Source organism: Peromyscus californicus, unplaced genomic scaffold (assembly GCF_007827085.1).
Source record: "Peromyscus californicus insignis strain IS unplaced genomic scaffold, ASM782708v3 Scaffold_6__1_contigs__length_162567912, whole genome shotgun sequence".
Taxonomy (NCBI): Eukaryota; Metazoa; Chordata; class Mammalia; order Rodentia; family Cricetidae; genus Peromyscus; species Peromyscus californicus.
Window position 1 is genome coordinate 12225927 of NW_026294584.1, and position 23569 is coordinate 12249495.

Sequence of the window (23569 nt, forward strand, 5' to 3'; positions counted from 1 at the left end):
ACACACACACACACACACACACACACACTAGTTACAACTGAATATGAAAGCGTTGACTCCACAAAAAGGGGAAGAAATGAAGTACTATGCAAAGGAACAGATGGGCAGGATCATATGTCACGTATAAGAAGAAAAACTTAAAGGCTGGAACACAGAATAGTGGGCAACAATGTATGTGCTTTATACTGAAAGCATGAGAAATCATTTAGGTGCTTAGAGAAGGAAGAGGATCATGCACTCCTTTATTTAAAATAGTAATATGACGTTCACAGGAATGTAGAAAATGAAGTGGGTTTAGGGGTCAGAATAAATAAAAATGGAGTACAGAAAATCATGTTAGGAAAAGTTGGCAGAGTTTGAAATGATGGCAAGAGGATGATTTAAAGAAAAAAATTAGTAATCAAATGTAGAAAGTATTTGATGTGTACAGTATGGGTGGTACATATTATCTTGACTTTTGTACAGTTACTTATAACCTATACAATGAATGAGTCAAGCAATCCAGCACTGACACCCCCTTTTAAAAAGATAGCTCAAAATCACTTATGTGTGAGAAGTGCAGATCAGATTCTAAACATTGCTTATCTCAATTGTTTTTGACACTCTGGAAAGAAACAAGTCATTGTTGATGAATACCCATTGTGTCCTAGGGATTTGGGAACAAAGAGTGCATTCAAAAGCTATGTTAGGCTCATCCAAAAGTAATGACAAAATCATCTCTGCCCAGTACAGCCTGCACAGCTCTGGTGCAAACAAGTTGAAGGGTGCCTTTGGCTGAGAAGCCCCTGGGGGGTGATTCACCAATCCAAACTCAAGATGCAAATGCACGCTAATCTTCTCTCAACGTATTGTGCTAGCACAACCACAGCTGTGCAGAGCGTCATCTTCACTCTGACTTCAACCTTGAGAGTTGAGGGCAGTATCATCATGGGCTTGGGAAAGACTGAGGACCTTCGTTTCAACAACAGGAAGCAATTTCTCTATAAATTTGAGCTTTCTTTCTTCTTTTCTTCAGCTTTCTGGGAAGAATAGCTAGAACTAATTTAAGTCTTAGAACGTAAGAGTTTTATTTCAGGCATCTCTATTGATTGTGGTAACTGAAACTCTACTTAGAAAGACATATTTTTCACTAGTCAAACCTTATCTAATCTATGAGGAAATACATTGCACTGTAGTTCTTTTTTCTCTCATTCTTGCCAAACAATGCATTCAAGAAAGAAACATGATGAAGTAGGTGAGCACCACACTTGGTGCCAGAAGAACATGCCATGAACCCCATGAGTGTCTAAGGTATGTACATATTATAAGATATAAGAGATTTCTCCAGTCTATATCACAATTTTGCTCAGAACAAATTTTGCTCAGTAACAACTCTAAAAGTGTCCAGTAAGACTGGGCACTTAGTAGGTCTTCATTAAATTTTAACTGAAACCTACTGAGGCTGAAGAGGATCTCCAGCTACAGCAGTGTCCACAGCTGTACACTGCCTTTGCTCTAGTCATAACAATATCTTCCAATCAGCCATATTAATTCAACCTTCTTTTTATAGTCCATATGGATGTTAATTAAAACACCCCACAAGGCAATGCTTTCAGCTTATCCTTACAGAATTTTAGATTTTACTGTGAATTGCACTCTTCTCAATCAATCATTTCATGTATTTTTCTGCTTGTGAAGACTATATGGGTGATCTAAAAATTACGGAAATGAGAATTTCATATTAATTATTTCTTGGCATGAGAAAGCCAAATAATGCAGAGACTTTCCTGGCCGTCTCCATGCTGAGTTGCTGTAGCTTCTGCACCGCAGAGATTACAAAACTGATGCATATTTTTAAATGTTAGCTTAAAGTGTCAGACGTTTGCTTATATTCGGCAAAATCTCAGGAACAAGTTTGAGGACTACACAGCAACGTAGGCTGTGAGACATACTTTCTGTCGTTCACATTTTATGAATACTCTTACCCTCTAATCATTTTTATCTGTATTATATTGTAATCTTCTCTTTCTCAGAGTCTTGAAGTTAGAAATAAGCACTTGATGTTAATGTTAATTAAAGGAACAAGTTGAAATGTATTTTAACAAAAGCATGAGATATTGAAAGTCAAATAATCCCTGAGAGGTTTTTCAGCTTCACTTAATAAGCAGAAGAATCTAGGATGAAATTTTGGGAATTAATAACCAACTTTACAGAGAAAGAATCTTGTGTCTCACCCCCCCCCCCACACACACACACACACAAATCTGATGAGGCTCCCTTTTCTCTAGAAGATGCCTTGGTCCTTGAGGTCCATGGAAAGCATTTCAAGAGATCATGTTGCCTTTTACGGCCTACAGTGTGACTCTGCAAAGCATCTCTATGTCAGACTTAATATGCTTCACCCTACAAAAAATAAACATTTTTGTAGAAACTAGGTTCAATTATAGATTGACTCTGCAGATTATCTTCAACATCATCTAAAACATGAATGTTAAATGAGAGGCTTTATATTTAGAAATGAAGACCCCTATCACCTGAAACAGAGTTGTATCTTTTGGAAGCAATTTCTATTTTCTTTTTGATTCACATGCTGCAATTAGCTCTTCAAGCTTCAAAATCTCTTTTCTCTCCAAAACAATTGTAGTGTTCAAACCAGCTGTTGGCCTCCTCATGAATAAGAAAAAAAATGACTTGTTTACAAAATACATCTTACTGAAAAGGTAGATTGAGAAACTGATGAGCTTAATATTTATTTTATCAAGTAAATTAGGTGATTCGGAGACCCAGGCCCTGCTGGGCACCCTTACCTGTTCTCAACTCCTCCGTTTATTCCATATGAGTACCTACTCCAGTCAAGTTCTTCAGTTAGTGAATTTCTTGCCAAAATCTACATCAGATATTTTGTTGTATAACTTAACTACCCAGAATAAATCTTTGACGCTGAGGTTGTCATAGGAGACTATGAAATAATATGAGTGGGAACATTTATATAAAGCATATTTCTTTCCGGAAGTTTGATCTCATTTTCAAGCTCAGTACCTCTGACAGGAAGAAGGCAGCAGGAAGCAACTTATCAAATCAAAGACTTGTAGATCATCTCTATTGCAAATGTCAAAATTCCTCAAAATTATTTTGTAAAATGAATGATGTTCTACCTATGCCATGGAACTAACAATGCCATGCTTGCACGTCTGACCTAAATAATGGAGCTGCCTGACTGCCCCAGATTGTTATAGAATCAAGGGCAAAAAAGAGTGGATGATTCAACTAGATCCCTACAGCACAGTGAGAGGAAGTACCTGTGGCTTAAGATAGGCAACACTGCATGTTGATTTTTTTTTTTTGTCCTTTTAAAGGAGTACCCGTGTATGTTACAACAAGAGTCTCAGTTTGTCCTCCAGAATTTTCATTAGCCTGCTATCTGCCTTGTGTTCATTTTGCCAAATTAGAGAAAGAATATTTCAACAAACACTAAGCAAAACTTCAACATTATTTCTCTATGTGACCAAGCTTTGAGAGTGCCACAACACAGCATTTCAGGAACTCTTGATGAGAGCTGACATTCACTTTATTCTCTGAGATGCTCTTTCCTGAAGTGGAGATGCACTTCAGAGGTAAACCTGTCAGGTGCTCAAGCCTTAAGCCACCTTTCTCTGATGTACTCTGAGCACAGTTTTCATGTTGCTCACTCCTGCCTAACTTCCTGAAAACACTTGAGGATTTTCATTGGCTTATCAAATGCTCTCTTCTTCAGAGACACTAGTTGGAGCACAAAAACCTTGGTAAATACCAAGTAGTGTTTGTTTCAGGTTGTGAGCGCTTAACAAAGACTCCGCTCTCCAAACCCACCCTACTTGGCTCAAGTCTTCTAGTCACTTTCACCCAATCAATAAACAACAGGCTCTTTAAGCAGACACTGGAGGGAGCCAAACTGTTGGCTTGGAGGGAAATCTGGGTGGCTAATGGGTGCCCTTCCCCATTCCCCACTCTCTTGTCGTGTGTGTGTGTGTGTGTGTGTGTGTGTGTGTGTGTGTGTGTGTGTGTGTCTCATAGAGTCTCTCCCAACCCATCGCCACCTCATATCCAACAGGTTTGACCTCTGTTTTATGGGAAACTTTTACCAAGTTTACGAACACAAATTAAATGCTAGAGATTTCTTTAGGCTCCTACCTCAGAACTTCTCATCTTGTGTGTCTTCAGTGTTTCCGCTACCATCCCCCCAGTAACCTGTTACAATTGCTCTGAGTCAACTATTTTCCTGTGCTGCCTCAGGATTCTGTTAATCACCACCAAAGAAAAGAAGACAACTGAAATATCAAAATATTTTGTGTTTTGTTTTTATTATATAGGCTACCATGTATGAGCAAATTTAGGCAATCCAGTTTGTATTGTCATGATAATGTGCACTCCACTCACAGGCAGGCTAAATAAGTATTAGGGGAATAATAATTCTTTCATTCACGTTGGCTTTAAAGTGATTTAAATTAATTCTAAGCACCACCTCCACGGCCCATTGGATTGGTTTAACACTCTTTGATGGTGTTGTTTGGGCTTTTCTCTCACATGCTAATGAGGCATTCACTGTAGCTGCCACAACTTCATATAATCCTTGAGCAATTCTCACACTTTCTAATGGCCCTTTCTTTAAAAAGCAGGAAAGCTTGGAGAAGAGGAGGAGAAAGAAGAAAACAAGGAAGAGCAGGGCCTGTGGAGAAGAGAGGTGCTACTAGATTAGTATAGATTTACCCTAAAAATATGATCAGAAAACAGAAATGCATGGCTGACTGCCCTTAGCCTGGAAGAGCAATTGTCACTGAGAAATAGATTCATTCATACACAGGCTGTCTGTCTACTCAACCAAGAGCAAACCACATGGCTTCCTTGCAGCATGGCTGATCATCAGGAAGTGATCTCAGAGAAAGTCTGTTTCTTGGGAGCCTAGCTTTTTCCTTAGATATCCCTTCAACATGAATTTTTTTTTTTTTTTTTTGGCCCAGGCTGGCCTCGAACTCACAGAGATCCGCCTGGCTCTGCCTCCCGAGTGCTGGGATCAAAGGCGTGCGCCACCACCACCCGGCTATGAATTTTACAAATGACTGAAAATTAATGTTATATTATGGCTTGGTTGCTCATACCTGTGGGGAAAAGTCTGGATTTAACGGGATAAAAAGAGAAGAGATGAGCATTTCTCCTTGGAGTCCTCTCTGACTCTCAATTTGGATTATTGATAACTCCCTGAAGCAAATCTGATTGATAATCACCAAATCTAATTTCTCCATGGTTTTCATATTCTTCAAATGCTCTCCAACTCTGTAGCTCTAAGCACTTCAACACATCTTTTCAAACATACCCATTATCCTAATATGTTTTCATTTCTGTGTCATCTTATCTCAATTTTGTTTCTTTAATATTTTACACATTTCTTTCATTTGCTTTCTTTTATTTAGATGTACTGAACAGATGTAAGTTTTGTTTTGTTTTGTTTTTCTTGATTTATTGAGCCATTTTTCTATCAAGGACATGCATATCTTTCATCATAGTCAAATGATTTCATAACTTCAACTGGTCACAGATCTTAGAACAGTCTGGAATCCCACCACTACTGGTAGTTAACACTACCATGTCTCCCCCCAGAGAACTGCTAACATGCTAATGTTCCTCCCAACTCCAAATTCATGTTGCCAAATGCCTGCCAAGCAATTCCATAAAGTGGACTGTAGTCCCTCAAATTCCTCATACTCCCTCATAAGTACCTTCTTATGACTTCCTCGTTTTTTAATGGACTTCACATTGTTAAATAAAACAGAACAGTAGCAGTTGATCCAGAAAGGAAGTCAACACAATTCCCTTCAATGAGGATTATTAGAATGGGAGGAACTCAAGGCCACGACTGGGCCTCCAGATGAGAGAGAGAGCATTAGAAACAATATAATACATGGGGAGTCTAAATATGACGGAAAAGAAAAGGAGAACTTTCCCTTTTAAGCCTGGAGAGAAATGTCATAAAAGTGGAAATGATACATATAAGGAGATAGAGAAAATAATGAGAAAGAACTACTCTCCAAAAAAGAGATGATGGGAATGGGGCAGAAGAGACCCTTGTACCAAATCCCAGAACAAAGAAAAGGTGTGATTGTTTTTAACCTTTTAATGGTTTCAGGATGTTTCACATCATATGACTTAGTTACATGTATCATCTATGTCCGACAGTATGGAGGAGCCATGTACTATAAATTGAGAGTTATCAAGCCATAGCACAAACTGGTTCTTAATGCTTTGTCCCAGAGAGAGCTAATGAATGTCATGTGTTAATCCCAATGATTTGAGGAGACCAAAATCATCATGGTCCAATTAATTAATGCAAGCAATTAATTAAAGAAAGCTGATTTATTAATGTATATGGGCTGCCTCCTCCTAAGGCAGGTTTCAATAGGTCAGCATTGAATGTGAGGAAGGTAAGGGTCTTACAGCTCAGGGGTGTTCCAAATGGGGGAAAATAGACAGTGTTAAAAGAGAAAAACATGCCGGGCGGTGGTGGCACACGCCTTTAATCCCAGCACTCGGGAGGCAGAGCCAGGCGGATCTCTGTGAGTTCGAGGCCAGCCTGGGCTACCAAGTGAGTTCCAGGAAAGGCGCAAAGCTACACAGAGAAACCCTGTCTCGAAAAACCAAAAAAAAAAAAAAAAAAAAAAAAAAAAAAGAGAAAAACATAAGCATAACAAGTTAGTCATAATGAACTCCTGAAACAAAGACATGGTTGCAAGGTGGGCATAACAAGGTGGTTGTAACAACAGGTGGTCATAACAATAGGTGATCATAACCAACAAAGGTAGGGTTGCAGGATGGTTATAAAAAACTTTTGAAACAAAGACTGGTTACCATTTCTAGGAACATAGTACAGGACCACTTGTGGTTAAGATTACAGGTGGGGTATATCCCAACCCTTGAGAAATAGAGGTTTAGTCATAAGCAGGAATGAGCCTAGTTCGTCTTTACATTTTAAGCATAAAATGGAGGCATTCACATAGCCTGATTATGGCTGTAGGATCAGGACTAAATATGCAAGATCATGATCATTATCTCATATGTCTGGTAATACGATCTTGAAAACCTGAGAAGAATCCTCCCCCACAAACATTACATTAACCCAATACATCAAGTTGATATTTCCAAATAACATCTTGAATGAATTCATCCTTTTCACTTATGCTTTTGATATCAAGCATATTGTGTGTTGTATCAGAGTCCCTGCTTGTCAAATACCCTCAGTCTCTCTCATCCTATCATCCTGAATACATCTGCTAGTTCACCATTCCTAAACATTCACTCTGCTTATTCACTGCTTGAAACTCTATTGGGCTCAAATAGGCTGAGGATATTGCTCAAGGGCAGTGTACTTACCTAGCATTCATGAGGCCCTAGATTTGTTTCCCAGAAAATAATAATAATAATAATAGTAATAATAATAATAATAATAATATAAAGATTGATACATCTTTTCTGGAATAGAGATTTCAAACTCAGTGTCCAAGACTGAGTTCATTCTCCAAAAATATGTTTCTTCTCTATGTCTCAGCACTATCCCGCTGGGAGCTCAAGCAAGAAATATCATAATCAATCTTGACTCCTCTCCTATTCCACATCTAAGCATTTTATAAATCCAAAGATTTTTAACACTTACTATTTATACGTATTTTCCTCCTACCTACCTTTACCTGTCATAAATCATAACTTTGTTATTTTTCACCTGATAAACTGCAAGTCTCCTAACTTCCCTACCTGCACTAAAGTCCCATTCTCTCAAAAGTCAGCGTGTTCATGATCTACTGTGTAACAAACTGGAGCTATTTAATGCAACAAGGATTTATTATCTCACACAGGCATTTTTGAAGATGAGAAATTCAGAGTTCTAACTGGATAGTTTTGGCTCCAAATCTCTCCAGAGACTGAATTCAAGCTATAGGCTGGATATTAAGTAATCAGATAACCTGAGCAGTACAGATAAGTTTACATGTGGCAGTAGACAGAACACCTCTGTGATCTCTGAAAATAAGACAAACAGGGAACCTCAATGACCTTCACTACCTAGTCCCAAAAGTTGTCCTTATCATGTCTATTTTATTCTCTCTGTTAGAAGTGTATCACTAAGTTTAGGCTGTATTCAAAGGAAGAGAAACTAGGTTCTACTTTATGAGAAGCAGCATCATAAAGTTTGAAAATAGATTACTTAAATTACCAATCCAGTACTCTTTCAAATTGAAGAAAGACCTGGTAAAGGCATAAATGTGTAATTCTCATCTCTCTTATTGAAAACCTAAAAATGCCTCCCATCATTCACAGTTTTCAGTTAGCACTTCTGTACTTAGCTTTTCAGACTCTCAATTACCTGATTCCTAAGTCAGTCTCTAGCTCCCAATTCTGTTATTCTTCCATGTATTATCTCTGAAAACATTGAATTACATGATGTCTTAACCCCAAGACTTGCTCAGACTATACTTAGTCCTACCTTCTACAAGTGACTGAACTATATTCATTTGTTAAGTATCAGGCATATATCACTGGCTGAGAAATTATCTCCCACCATTTTGCTCAGGACTCATCTCTTCTTTGCTTCTTAACATGGCTTATCATTTGTCTTAGTCACTGTTCTATTGCTATGAGGAAGTTGCCATAACCAAGGCAATTCTTATAAAGGAAAGCATTTAATTCGGGGCTGGCTTACAGTTTCAGGGAATTAGTCCATTATCATCATGGCAGAGAGCATGGAGGCAGGGGGCATGGCAGCAGGCAGATGTAGTGCTAGAGAAGTAGCTTAGAGCTACATCTTGATCCACAGGCTGAGAGAGTGACTTGGCCTGACATGGACTTTTGAAAGCTCAAAGCTCACTCCCAGTGGCATACTTTCTCCACCAAGGCCACACCTACTCCAACAAGACCACATCTCCTAGTCATCCAAATACACCAGCCTGTGGGGGCCATTTTTATTCAAACCACATCATCATTATAATAATCTTTATTATAATACCTTGTTCCTATTTATTCCTATTTATACAAATAACTATAGGTTTACTGGGGTAAATGTATTACTTAATTTGTACTCTTATGTAACCAGGGTAACAATAATTCTTTTAGTACACAGTGCCTAAAGTTTCAAAGTCTGCAAGGACAGTTATGCTCAGTGGTAAGTTGTTAAGGAGTACACTATATTCCTGCTTCGAGGGTGCTGTATCTGCCTATACTTGAAACCTCCAGACAGCCGGGAGTTAACAACTCATGCAACCACATGCTGAGAAACAGTAAATCCAGTCCATGTGCAAGGAAAGCTAATAGTCTATGAGTAGTTCTAGCAAAATACCCCAAACACAGTCCCCCAAGTTCTACAGCTGAAGTCACACTTGGCGTGACTCAGTGGATTGTAGGCAAAGCTAAAAATCAAAGCGAATATTATAATCTATCATCCAAAGCCATTATTCTAAGTTGGTACATGTAAATAGAATAGCATTTGTATTGAAATCCAGTCTTTTGGTTTCTTCATTTTCTGGATAGAGACACAAATTCAAAGAAAAATAAAGGAAAAAAATCTTTCTTTTAAAGAAAGCATAATATATGTTTAATTTTTCCAAAGATCAACTTTTCTCATCTTTTTCTCACTAAAGTATGATTGAGAAATAAAAATACCCAAAACAATTAGTATAATTTTTAATAAAATGAGAATTAAATTGCCTGTAATTAAAATATACTTTTATTTCATTAATTCCTTCAAGATTGGGAAAGATACCAGAGACAAGAAAAAAAGATAAAAGCAATAAACAATGTCTGGAATATGAAAAGAAGAGCATGACTGCATCCCATATTTATCATCCCATTGGAGGAAAGTATAAACAAAAACAAAAAAAAACAACTCTTAAGCCTTAGGCACTTTTTCTCCAAGCTAAAGCTCTCAGTAGAAGCTACATGGATTTCATCAATATGTTTATATGATTCCACGCCAAGAAATTCTGTAAAGATTACCAAAGGATCTGATGCAGCTTCTGGCAAGAGATAAAGTACATCTCAGAAGAACCTGGAAAAAAATGTCTCTTAGAAGACTTGCTTATCTGATCAAAAAGATTTTAGATTAAAATCTGAAAGATAGAGAAACATGCCCCAAATAAAACATAGAATTAAATACTTTGTAAAATAGATATATTGAACACTAACAGTAAGAAAGAGAAACAAAGAAAAAAGTACATATTCCTATCAACCTACAAAGGCAGAAAAAATAGTGTAACAAATAGTACACATTAAAGCAAATATAGTCGCATATGTATGTTCTAATTTTAATGCTGTAACTAATAATTAAACATGTTCATTAAAAATATACCCTGTAAAACTTAAATGGATAAGATTATCTTCTCTTTAAAAATATAAAGAAAGTCATAGGTATAGTAGCAAGTTTACTTGGGTAAGTATAAAAGAAAAGACCTAGGAATGCCACTGGGAAGTAGACAGTAATGTAGGCATATGTGCTTGGATGAAACATATGAATAAAACTTATCTAGACCCTTAGACAGGAAAGTGATTAAGTAATAACAGAGTTTTTCATCTGTGGAAATCAGTCTATAAAACAGAGGCCAATAGATGCTAATGTTGGTGTTAAACATAATCATGGCTTGTTTAGGGACATTCCTGCATTTAGCTCTTTGTAGCAATATTCACATTCTTAACCTCATATCTTTAAACCAGTCTTGATTGTATCAGACCATGTACATTAAATGCAAACTCATCAGTATCCCAAAGCCTAGTGTGCTGGCTAGTTTTATATCAAATTAACTCCAGCTATAGTCATTTAAGAGAAGGGAGCATCAGTTGAGAAAATGCCTCTGTAAGATGTGGCTGTAGGCAAACCTGTAGGACATTTTCTTAATTAGTGATTGATGGGGGTGGGCTCAGCCCATTGTGGGCAGTGCCAACCCTGAGATGGTGGTCCTGGGTTCTTTAAAAAAGCAGACTGAGCAAACCATATGGAACAAGCTAATAAGCAGCACTCCTCCATGGCCTCTGCATCAGCTCCTGCCTCTATGTCCCCGCCCTGTTAGAGTTCCTGTCCTGACTTCCTTCAGTGATGAACAGTGATGTGGAAAAGTAAGATGAATAAACCCTTTCCTCCCACAAGTCGCTTTGCTCATGGTGTTTTATCACGGCAATAGTAACTCTAACTAGGATACCCAGCGTAGATTTTACTACTCAGAACTTCAAGCATCTTCCCACTTACTATCCCTGGGTTTTTACCATCCCACTCCATGATTTCCCAAGTAGATGACTTGCACTCACTTATAATTTACCACTAAAGGTTAGAATTTAAAGAAGACTCCTAGCTTATGCACAATTCCCTTAATACCATGACAACTATCTTTTAGGAGAAAAAAAAATGAAGATGCCATCCAAAGCCCTGCTTAAAACTCATAAACCAATCAGAATGTGATACTGTCAGCACCAGCCTTGAGAGTCTGTTCTCACTCCCTAAACAAAACATTCTAGTAACAGATGTCTCTTTGGCTCATTGGCTTTCTGCTAGGTTCAAGCACCTTTTGTTATCAGACCTATATAAGACATGTCACTCTCCTAGTAATTTGCTCTATTAGGAGACTTTGGAAATTAACATACTTAACTGAAAAGATGGATATGACAAAGGGCAATTATTAATGTCTTTATGAATTCTAAATATTCTGCTTTTCTCAATATATTTGAAAAGGAAGAACTGGCTGGGAGTTGATGGATGGACTAAGAAAAGGTAAACATGTCACTTAGCTAGATAAATATACTCTAATTTGGGAGTGATTTCTAAAATTTCTGAGAAGTAGAACAACAAAATGACTCCCAGAGGACAGGAAACTCTCATAGTAAACTGTGATCACATATACCATTCGATGACCCCACGAGAAAGAACAAATTATCCAAATAAACTAGAATACATTATACTAACAAATGAGATTTTCAAAGAATAAAGTCAATAAATGGTATATGTATAAAAATTTATCAAAATAAACCATTGTATTGGGAAGGAAGACTCCTGATAAAGTGAAATTTTAAGCCTAAGAATATTCAATATAATTATATTCATAAGAAAAATATTGTAAGTGCCCAAACTGTCCCCAAAAGAGACTAAGCATTTTCTAATACATCTCAAACTATATTTTCAGATTAAGAAATGGCTTAGCAGTAAAGACTTGCCTAGCATGCTTGAGCCTGAGGTTCATTTCCCAGCACTGAAAACACACACACACATGAACATGCACACGCACGTGCTTGTGCACACAAACACACACACACACACACACACACACACACAAACATATATTCTTAATATGTTGAAATTTTATTGCTTGACATTATCTACCCAGATAAAATGGATATTACATGTAACCAGGGGTAGAGTATTTCTGTCCCAGTCACCCGGGGCCCTTATAAACATACAGAAGCTTATATTGATTATAAACGTTTGGCCGATGGCCCAGGCTTATTACTAGCTAGCTCTTACATTTAAATTAACCCATTTCTATTATCTATGCATCATCATCTGGCTTTTGGCTTACCAGTTCTCTGACATCTTGTTCCTTGGGTGGTTGGATCACATCTGCCCCAACTCCACCCTTCTTCATCTCTGTCTTCAGTTTGAATGTACTGCCTAACCTTATTCTGCCTGGTTATTGGCCAAAACAGCTTTATTTATCAACCAATGAGAGCAAAACATATTCACAGCATACAGAAAGACCATCCCACAGCAATTATATGATACAAATATGGTTCTAATTTTAAAATACCTAGCTATAGCAATGAAATATATTAAAATATGAACATTTATTACTTCAAATAGTGGGATTTCAGTTGATTTTTGTTTTGGTGTTTAAGCTGTCCTCTAGTTTTTAAGTTTTCTTCACTAAATATTCTGTTTATAAGTGATAAAATGCATTTTGAAGGTCATGTGCAAAGGGCAGAAGCAAGAGCACATAACTATGAATAGAATACAAAAATGATACAAACTTTTCTGGGGTGTCAAAATGCAGTAGCAATAACTTGGACTTATGAATAATGCTAAGCAGATAGATGAAAATAAATGTTTAAGTTATGTTTAAAATAAGAATAAAAATATGAGCTAAACCCATTTTTAAAAAATAGGGAAGGTCATGCTAATATTGCTTAAGCAGGATGGCACATGGCCAAGGGAACTCCAGGGTGTCTAAGAATGTGACAAGAGAGTACTTGCTTAAGTATTTCATCTCCAAGTGCAAACAATTTATAGTCCCATGTCCAGTAGGAGCTTTCTAGTTTAATCACAACATTTCAGACATCATCTCTGAGAAATCATAGCAATTAGGAACCAGGCATGGTGATGTTGCAGGCCTATAATATCAGCAGAGGGGAGGCAGAGTTGGAAAGACCAGGAGTGCAAGGCTAGTCTTGGCAACATAGCACATTTTTACAACAAGGGCATAAAATGTTTTCTAAAAAGTGTTATCCGCTGATCTTAACTCTGTTTCTAGAATGATCCTCTAAGGAGATTGTGACCCTTAGAAGGTGATGTAGAGCTCTTGTGTCAGCATTTCAGAGGAAGGCATTTCTGCCTTCTTGACACAGTTATTGAGCAGTAAGTCAATATCAGGTAAGTCGTATACGGCCCATGGTTTCTGAGCTCTTTTCTAAGTCTGAAATTCTGTGATAAGCAATAGTTTTTTTTTTTTTTTTATTTCATGAGGTATTAAAATCTTATCGCTGTGAACAAGCTGGATCTGTGGATATAAGCACATATTAATTGTTGGGTGAGTGGTTCATATCATATTGATTAATATGTCCTGAGACTCTTGATTCATCTTATTCTTTGTAATGACTTACCATGGGGCTTTAATCTCTTGTCTGCCCTCTTTATCAACAGGGTAATGAATGTGGAAGTGGAAGGTATGTCATATCTATAGATGTTATCAATTTGTGAAAGAAAAGGTAGTGAATGAGTATAGGGTCTAAAAGATTCCAGGTAAAATAGTTATATTATAAAGTTTAAGTAAATGTCTTCATTAAATCTAAATAACTGAACCACCTTAGAAATGTTTAACAAATATGACAATACTACCTTGATAGTCTTTCCCATGATAGACTTACAGATTTTGGTTCTTTAAGCTGAATGTAATGAGAAAGACCCACTCCCTCTTTCTTCCCCAGGCTACTCTTTTTTTTTTTTTTTTTTTTAAAGGTTTATTTATTTATTATGTATACAGCATATATGACTGCCGGCCAGAAGAGGGCACCAGATCTCATCACAGATGGTTGTGAGCCACCATGTGGTGGCTGGGAATTGAACTCAGGACCTCTGGAAAAGTGGTCAGTGCTCTTAACCTTTGAGCCATCTCTCCAGCCCATGTGGCGCAATCGGTTAGCACGCGGTACTTATACACCAGGCTACTCTTGAGGAGGGAGAAGTGAGAAATATGTAGACAGAAGTACAGAGGAGAAAGATAGTTAGAAAACACAGGATAGCTTGGGAGGGCCTGGATCATTATCCACCAGTCCCTCTGTCTCTACTAAAAGGCTTTTAAAGGAATGCCAAGGGGTGGAGCAAAAGACCTCCCCCCAGCACAGCCACATGTAGACCATCCCAAATACCTGGTGACCATGCATGTGGTCCGTCCATCCCCTTATGCATCCCTGCTGGGTAAAGCAAGCTCAAATCTCACTAGGAAACCTTTGTGGGCTCCCAAAATGTAGTCCAAGTTTGTTTGGGGTGATCACACCAAGTTATCTAAAGTATCTAAACATGAAGGAGAGATGTGCCGGTTATCTAAATCTACCTCACTCACGAATAAATAAAATTGAACATAGCAAATAACCCACATTTTAAAAGTGGTAAGCAGTCTCCTCACTGTGCAGATCACACTAAGAGGAGCTTGAAGGCAGTAGCTGGGAGAGCGCCAGGTGTCTGCTTCCTGTTCCTGCTCCTTCTTTCCTCAATCCACCACTTCTCTCTCTAACCTTACCCAGTAGAAACTGAGAAATTTCCCCTGGGTCCTTCCACCCATCGTGTATACTTTACCCTCCTGAAGCCTACTCAGAGAATCTCAGATCTAATTACTTCATTGACTTATTTCGCTAAAGGGGATAAACGTATCTAAACAGAGGAAGCATTATTTTTGTAGCTGGATCAGGCTAACCCACACAGTCAAATTTATATCCAGTTTATTTACTCTAAGCATGTACTTAATGCAAAATGTGTTCAATGTGAGCTTTCTTTTCTTTATTTTTTCCCCCACAGAGGAATAAATCACAATGTTCCTTAGGAAATTATATTCCCACTGAAGAGAAAAAAGTGAATCAAAATGTAGTCTTAAGATTTACCAATAGAAATCCAGTGTATAAAAGAAGGAACACGGTGACCACTGTCTCTTCATGGTCCTGAGATCCCTGTACCCCTGCTGGAGTTTTTTTTTTTTTCCTTGCTGGAGTTTGCTGAACAATTTTCCATGCCACGTTTTGAAGTCAGAGACAATTCAGGATATGAGCAATTATGATCATATAGTATACGGGAACCACAAACAATGCAGATGACTAAGAATTCTCTGTTAGTTAATCTTCTATGCTGTGATAAAATATCTCCCAAAAACAAGGTAGGGAAGAAAAGGTTTATTTTAGCTTACCTTTACAGAGGGGATAGAATCCACTGTGGATAAGAAGATATGGCATTGTCATGGAAAGCATGGCTGCAGAACTGGAAGCTGGCTAACCACATTTTCATTCACACAGAGGAAGCAGAGAGAGAACTGGGGCCAGACTGGAATATCTCAATGCTCACCCCTTTATAGCTCTGCCAGTTATATACTTGTTCTTGCTCCTGAAGATTCTATAACCTTCTCAATTAGTGTCACCAATCAGAAACCAAGTGTAGCTAGAAGGTTTCTCTGGTCCCACCTGGCCTACATCCTGCTCACTTATAAAATAATCATTCAGGAGCTTATATTAATTATCAATTGTATAGCCTATGCAGGCTTCTTGCTAGCTAGCTCTTATAACTTAACCCATTTTTATTAATCTGTAAGTTGCCACGTGGTCGTGGCATTACTGGTCTGCTGATATCTTGCTGCTCCTTTGACTGCAGCTGGCATCTCTCCAAACTCTGCCCTTCTTCTCTCTGTCCCTCTACTTGAATTTCCCGCCTGGCTGTAAGCTTTCTTGCCATAGGCCAAAACAGCTTTATTACTAACCAATGAGAACAGCATATATTCACAGCATACAGAAAGACATCCCACAGCAACCAAGTAATTAAACATATGACTCCACAGGGAACATTTCTTATTCTAAACATCACATAGACCTTGATCGTTTTGAAGGAAAATATTTCAAAGAGCTATCTTAACTGCAATAACGTATTTTATCTCATTGTCTATTTTGGTTATTGCTTTTATTCACAATACCTCCAAAATGTTGGAGTAATTCTTGTCTCCAGGTATCTGAGTTTCTCCATTGGGCAGTCTCTTCTCAAAGTGGTACATTCTACCATAAATAATATTTGGGAAAATACTTTTCCATGGTACTTTGTAATGTAGTTTAGACAGATGAAAGATTTTAATAATAAATAACTACAAAATGATTGCAGAAAAAAATGTTCACAGTGAGTATTAGAACTATATAGATGACAGGCCCAGGGTACTTGTTTCATACAATTGGCCTGTTTTCTGACCTTGGCCATTTCAGGTTCATGTATTCTGAGGAACTAGCTAACCTTCTTATATTATTACATTTTGTTTGTTTATTTTGTATGTGTGAATTTGTGTTCATGTATCTAGGCTCACCCATTCCTTGGCCCACTTGTAGAGATCAGAGACAACTTTAGGAATCAGTTCTCTCATTCCACCATGTGGGTACTGGAGATTGAAATGAGGTCATTGGAGGCATGGCAGCCAGTGCCTTTACATGCTGAGTGATCTAGACTGTCATTAGCTAAACTTTAAAAACCAAATGCAAACACAATTTATGGATCCTTTCCTTTGACCTTTCACAGTTCCTATATGTAATGATACATTCCCTCACCAAGTGGAGAGAAGATGAGGATTTGCTATCCTCTACTTAGGATTTCTTTACTAGTAGTTTTCTTCTCCTCCTCCTCTTTCTTTGAAATGTTTTATGTCAGCATTATATTTACATAATTTCCATCCCAACCCCCCCCTCAAACCTCTCCTGTGCCTCCCTACTCCCTCTCAAGTTCAAGACCTTTTCTTTAATTACTATAGTTACAAACACACAAATCTAAACTACTGATGCCATTCAGTGTTATTCTTATGTATATATGTTTAGAACTAGCCAATTGGGATTAGATAATTTGTCAGGAGCTCATTCTGAAAAAATTCTCCCTCTTGTAGTTGTCCTTACCTGTAGCTCTTCATCTATGGATGGGGCCTGGTGAAATTTTTCTTACCCATATTGACATCTTTTGTAGACATTATGCAAGTTTTGTTTAGGCAATCATATTGTTGCCAATCTATAATCTTAATACACAATATGGCTCCTCAATACTCAACTAAACCTTAAAGCATCAAATTAACATAATGTTCTTGTAGGGGTCACATGTGCATACACACGCACACACACACACACACACAGAGAGAGAGAGAGAGAGAGAGAGAGAGAGAGAGAGAGAGAGAGAGAGAGAATTTCCTCCTCCCAATATCTCCAAACAAGTGTATCTATAAAACTGACAGAGAAGCTCTAAGAGTGTAGAAAGTTTTTCTGCAAAATTTAGGGAACGACACCAGAATATCAGTGATCTCTCCACACTGGCCAAGAGAACTGATCTAGCTACATTAATTCTACTATCTCACTATTTTCTAAAATGAAAAGACGTAGAATTTTGTTTACATTTCCTTTTTTCTCTAGGCCTTTCCTATACTATGTCACATGAACAGAAATAAATAAAAGGAATTAGACATTAATGTATCCTACCATGAATAAAGAATGAACATACTGGTTTTTTTTCAGTGTATCTACATTATTTATCAATGGCTTCATTTTTAATTTAGCATAGTTTTTGGTAACCAGGAGTGATGTGGGGTAGGAAATAATGACAACAGCAGGGGGTAAGCCAGAGCAAATTGAGCAATGGCCTAACATCTAAGACATGCCTGAGGAAATGCAATGTCCCCGGCACACTGTTCATGCTAGAGTAACACTTTACCTGCACATTTTCTACCTTAAATTCTACCCTTTTGTCTCACCTTATTTTTAAGCCAGTACAGAAACACTGAAACAGACTAATTAAGTGTCGAACTAGCCCTGCATTTCAAAGAAATAACGACCTACTTAAAAGCAGAAATCCGGATTACTTTGCTGAGGAAAAGAAGGTTTTGCAATGAGTAGGTGGTGTGTAACTTGCAACTCTGTATCGCAAGGGAAGAATCACAGGCACTAAGACAGAAAACAACGCAAATTAGAGATGCTGCCTGAAGCTCGCACCCAGCCGTGTTGAGTCCGATTTCTACAGTCAGCTTATTAATACTAGCTGGAGTCTGGTGTTTATTTTAAAAATCCAAGATTTTAGAATAACCAAGCAATATTTAAACAACTCTCACTTTTAAGTCATGCATTTTCAAAACAGAATGTAACGCTGTCAGATAGACATACTGTATACAAATTATATACAGTATAATCTAGTTATTTTACATTTTGTCTATCACAGATGATCATAAATAAAATGAAAAATGTCAAGAGAACAGTATCTGGTGTCACAAAACACTACAGAAGTAAAATATTGTGCCTGTCATAATCTGATACATACATTAGCACATTCTTTTCTGTGGCTGTCATCACAATACTCAACCCCCAGTTTGTGGTGATCCAAATCTATGTCTCCAATAAAAGAAAAGGGATTATGAAGAAAGAGATAAGCATCAGACTCAGTTAGTACACACTGCTTGTCACTTGTAGTCTAGATTATGTTTTGGTGTACACAGGTGGTGTTGTGTTTGGGAAAACTCTGGAGAAGTAGTGCTCAAGGTTCGGAAATAACAGCTATATTGCTATAGAAAAGCATACCTACTCACTGAACCAAGTTCAAGTTCCTTGGAGTGAGTTCTTTATTCTGAGACTCTTCAGTTGCTTATCAAGTGTTCTTCATCTATTCATTCAGCAGCCATTGAGCCCCTGCAAACTGTCAGGGAATGATCTAGCCATTGCAGTTAACTGAAAAAGCAAGAGTTTTGTCTCTCAAAATCCTCACAGAAAAGTGAGTATTAGAAATGAGAGATGAGCAAGAAAAACAATAGACTCAAGTGTGGTAAGAACTGGGATAGCAAGATAAATTCACCATGGCAAATGAAAAAGATATGTAATCCCAGGTGGGAGAAATGTCATGACAATTTTCTGAAAAGAGGAAATTTAGAAACTTGCTATTGAAGGCTTGTGTTGACCAAATAAAGGAAGAAAATTGATATTTCAAGTGGGATGAGAGGTTGAAATGTCAAGGAACAAGAACCACCACTCAGTATGGCTACAAGGTTGGTTTGAAATACAGGCAAACAGCAAATGGTATAAGAAAGGAGCTTGTCTTCATTTTCCAAACAGGAAAGTTTAGTTCTTGTCCTATAACACTAAAGATCCAAGATATTAATGGGGATGGGTTTTTCAGATTTGCACTTAAAAAGAAAAACTACCCCGGGCAAGAGACTGAAAACAAATAAATCTCAAGCAACTGTCTTAGTTTGCTCTCTGTTGCTGTGATAAAAACCACATCCAAAAACAACTTAAGGAGGAAATAGTCTATCTATTTGAGGAGGAAAGGGATCACAGTCCATCACCAAGGAAAGTCAGGGTAGGAACTAAAGACAAGAAGCTGGAGCTTAAAGCAGAAGCAGATACCATGAAGGAATGCTGTTCACTGGTTTGCTCCCATGGCTTCTTCAAGCCAGAACCACCTGCCCTGGGGTGACACTTCCTTCAGTGGGTTGGGACTTCCCACATCAATCATTATATTGAAAGTTCTATAGATTTCTCATAGGTCAATGTGATGGAGGCCGAGTGTGCCATTGTCTAACCTGAGGAGATGAAAGAGACAGAAAGATAACAGAAGTAATACCAAAGGAGAAGGCACCTTCAAACACAGTTAGGTTGTAGGCACATGCCTACATAGGAATCCCCTGACATACGAGTCTGTGTTTGCTAGGTGGTCACCGAGAAAGCATGGCATATTTAATCATAGCATGAGAAGGAAAGAGACAGGTGCTCAGAGAGATGCTTAAGAGCTTGGAGCAGAGAATGGCCATTTCCATTTCAAGCAGAAAAGTGAGACTGTAGCGGCTGGTGTGTGAAAACATGAGCATGGTTTATAGCTTATGTTGCATCTATCTGTTCTTTCCTTCTTTTCCTCTGGAACTTTAATTATCACAGCTAGACATAATCTCTCCCTTTGAAGATCTAAATACTTCATCTCAATTTTGATATGCACTGCAACCATTTTTACTATTAGATTTATACTTGTTTTCTTATCTCTCCTACCAGATTGTAAAGCTCATCATAGTCCCAAGCTGCGAGCTACTCTTTCAGAGACTGGCACCCCTCTTCCAGTCTCTGGACCAACACCCCATGACAATGTCTCCTTGCCCTAGGAGCAACAAAGTCCTGGGCTAAAAGCCCATCTCAACCATTTGCACAGCCTTTATCTATCTGATAATACACAGATTATTAATGCCCACAAATCACAGTTTCTTCAGCTAAATAGGAATAATAACATACTATACAGAGGGCATTGTGAATATCAAACACGATCATGCTTATAAAATTGCTGAATACATTATTTGGACAATTGCAAATTGTAATGGTGAGTTTTCTTTCAAACAGTACTGTGTAACAATTATTCCCTGGGTAAAATGAACTAATGAATAAATAAATGGTCAGAAGACAGTCTGTTTTCATAATAATTTTCACAGTACTTAGTGAATTTTTAGTTTTTACACAACTAATATTATTCCAGATTCATAATTTCCCATTCTTCCTTCAAACTTCATCTCAAGTTCCTAGATAACCACATTTTCATTCTTCTTTTTCAGGATTTTCTGAGGAATATTTTACGAAATGGACTGATGCTTTAGAACGAAAAAGTTAACTAGTAATAAAGTAGAAAGTATGATGATCGTGCTTAATTTAGTGAATGAATTAACGACACCCCATTCTTCAATTCAGGTTAAACAAGATTTCACAGATTGTTAGTATTTCTATACAGAAAGACCTACATGTTCTGTGTATAAATCCTACCTCTGGCATTTTCTGGCTTTGTGACCTCTGTGTAATTTATTAAACTTCTCTGTGCCTTGGTTTTCTCATCCTTTAACTAATGCTACCAACCTGATTTGCCCCAGAGAAGTGAGGTTCAGAGCGTGGAAAGCAATCTTCTTCTGGTGGAAAGCTGTTGCTAGCCTATGCTTCTCATTATTTAAATCATCTTAGATTGCTTATAGTTCTAGCATGTGTTTTAGCCCTAATTGGGGAAATCCATAAATAAAATAAAAATGTCTTAAGACATTGAGTTATCTGAAGATTTCTTTAAGTACCAATTAGAGCAATCAAAAAAGTTAGTTTGACATACATTATTTCCTCAAAAGTGTTCTATGTAAGCCTTGGGGAAAATCATAAATGAGTTTGTTGTGTTACTGCTGTTCTACGTCATTGAAGAGTAGGACTTACTGAGATCAGTTTCTATCTGTGGAGATAAGGATAGATCCAAAGGAAGTCTTGATGTCCTGGAAAGACCAGGGCTCCCTTCCTCTCCCCTCCCACATTGCCTGTGTCATTTGCTTAAAATACGGGCCACTGTGGTGAAAAATAGCATTTTGTCATCTCAATGTCAGGCAGCTAAATAAACAGCATTATTAGATTAGTTTGTTGTTATCCCTTCTAGTCTCCGTTTTCACATCTACAGAAGAAACTAACCGCTTCAAAAACAGCTGTGAAATTAAATGCAGCAATGCAAACACACAACTGAGCATAAAACCTGGCAAGAAAGCACAGCCTTCAGCTTTGACAATAGGGAGGCCAGTTATGCCAGGCAGACCTTCAAATCCTGAACAAAATAGAGAAAACAACTCTTTGAACTCTCTGAGGAACACCTAAGGCAAGTAGCAAATGAGGGTCTGCACTGCTTTCCAGACAGAGAAGTTCCCTGGCTGTTTTCAAGGTCTCCCAGTTTGCCTTGGGTAGGTGCAGAATGCGGCTGGAGCAGGACAAGGGCCTTTGTGTCCCAGACACACAGGTTAGAATTTATGGCTTCTAGAAAAGACATGTAGTTAAGGGGCTAACCTGAATAAGGAAGGACACCAAACCTAGAATCCTAAAAAACGAAGTTCGAATTTGTCTGTGAGTGGTTCACGGGTTAAATTGAAAGGTGGGGTGTGGGGCAGGTAGGAAGATTTTCTAGAGAGGTTTAGTACTGGATAATGAACACTTATGTTTGAGTCCCTAAAAATTGCAGCAGCTTGATAAATGCTACCAGCTTTAGTGTAAAAACCCACAAAACTTCTCTTAAGAGTAAGAGCAAATAAGATATAGTGCGACTCAACTGTAGGCTAAGATCAACCTCAACCGCTAAGAGATAAAGATAGCCGAGTACCTCTGTGCCTGAAGAGTAAAAGAAAATCTAATACCTGAGTGTGTTCACTGTTTTCACTCTTTCTAAGCATGTAAGTCGTGCTAAAACTGAACAAATTCACTGGGAAACAAAAAAACCAAAACAGAGGAAACAAAAAATAGAATCTGGCAACAAAATATTTCAGACATCAAAATTGTAATGTAGGGATTTTAAATGGTCATGATTAATATATTCAAGTAAGAATAATCATGGAAAATTCTGGTAGAATTTATAAAAGCACCAAACTGAAAATATAAAAAAAAAAAAAATGATATTAACTATCAAGTAGTAAGCCCTGAAATCACAGACATACAACATTTTAAAAACTCAATAGGTCGTATTTATAATCTTAGAAATATATGTTATAAATAATTAAAGAAACAGAGACCATGAGTTAGAGAGCAACCGTGAAGGTAGCGTGGGAAGGGTTGGAAGGAGGAAAGGGAAGGGGAATATAAGTATAGCATTTTAATTTCAAAAATTTGTAAAGTAAAAAAGTAGAGTGGTTCAATCATATATTAGACATCAGAATAGAAAAATCTGATGTGTTTAAAAAGTGTCAATAAAAGCATCCAGGTTGGTGCCATAAAAAAAGAAAAAAATATATGAGGGAAAATACGTGATTTGATACAAGGGTATAACTAAATACATGTAGCCAGAGTACTAAAAGTGAAGGAGAAAATATGATACAATATAAATATTGAAAAAATACTAGCCAAGGCATTTCTAAAAATGGTGAAAAATATTTAATGATATGTATTTAAGATTTGAGAAAAACTACAAATACCACACACAATGCATATGACCAACACCACACTTAGACACACTCCTAACAACACTGAAAATGAAGAAGAATGAAAAGTCCCTGGATGGGTGCAGCTCAAGGCCCTTAGTTGGTTCTGAGCAAATGGACCTACGGTCCTCGTTATCTTCAGAAAAAAGGAAAGCCAAGTT

General features: G+C 37.6%; 1 protein-coding gene across 3 annotated transcripts in view; it reads left to right on the forward strand.

Moving 5' to 3' along the window:
- Positions 1 to 23569, forward strand: part of Grm3 (glutamate metabotropic receptor 3) — a 216541-nt gene that overhangs the window by 19106 nt on the left and 173866 nt on the right. Inside the window, exon 1 of one of the 3 annotated variants that reach the window (XM_052722254.1) lies at positions 1000 to 1290. The exons of the other annotated variants lie outside the window; for them this stretch is intronic. The gene's annotated coding sequence lies outside the window, so the exon portion shown is untranslated. Of the gene's footprint in view, positions 1 to 999; positions 1291 to 23569 lie in introns of those variants that run through there. 3 annotated transcript variants of the gene reach the window in all.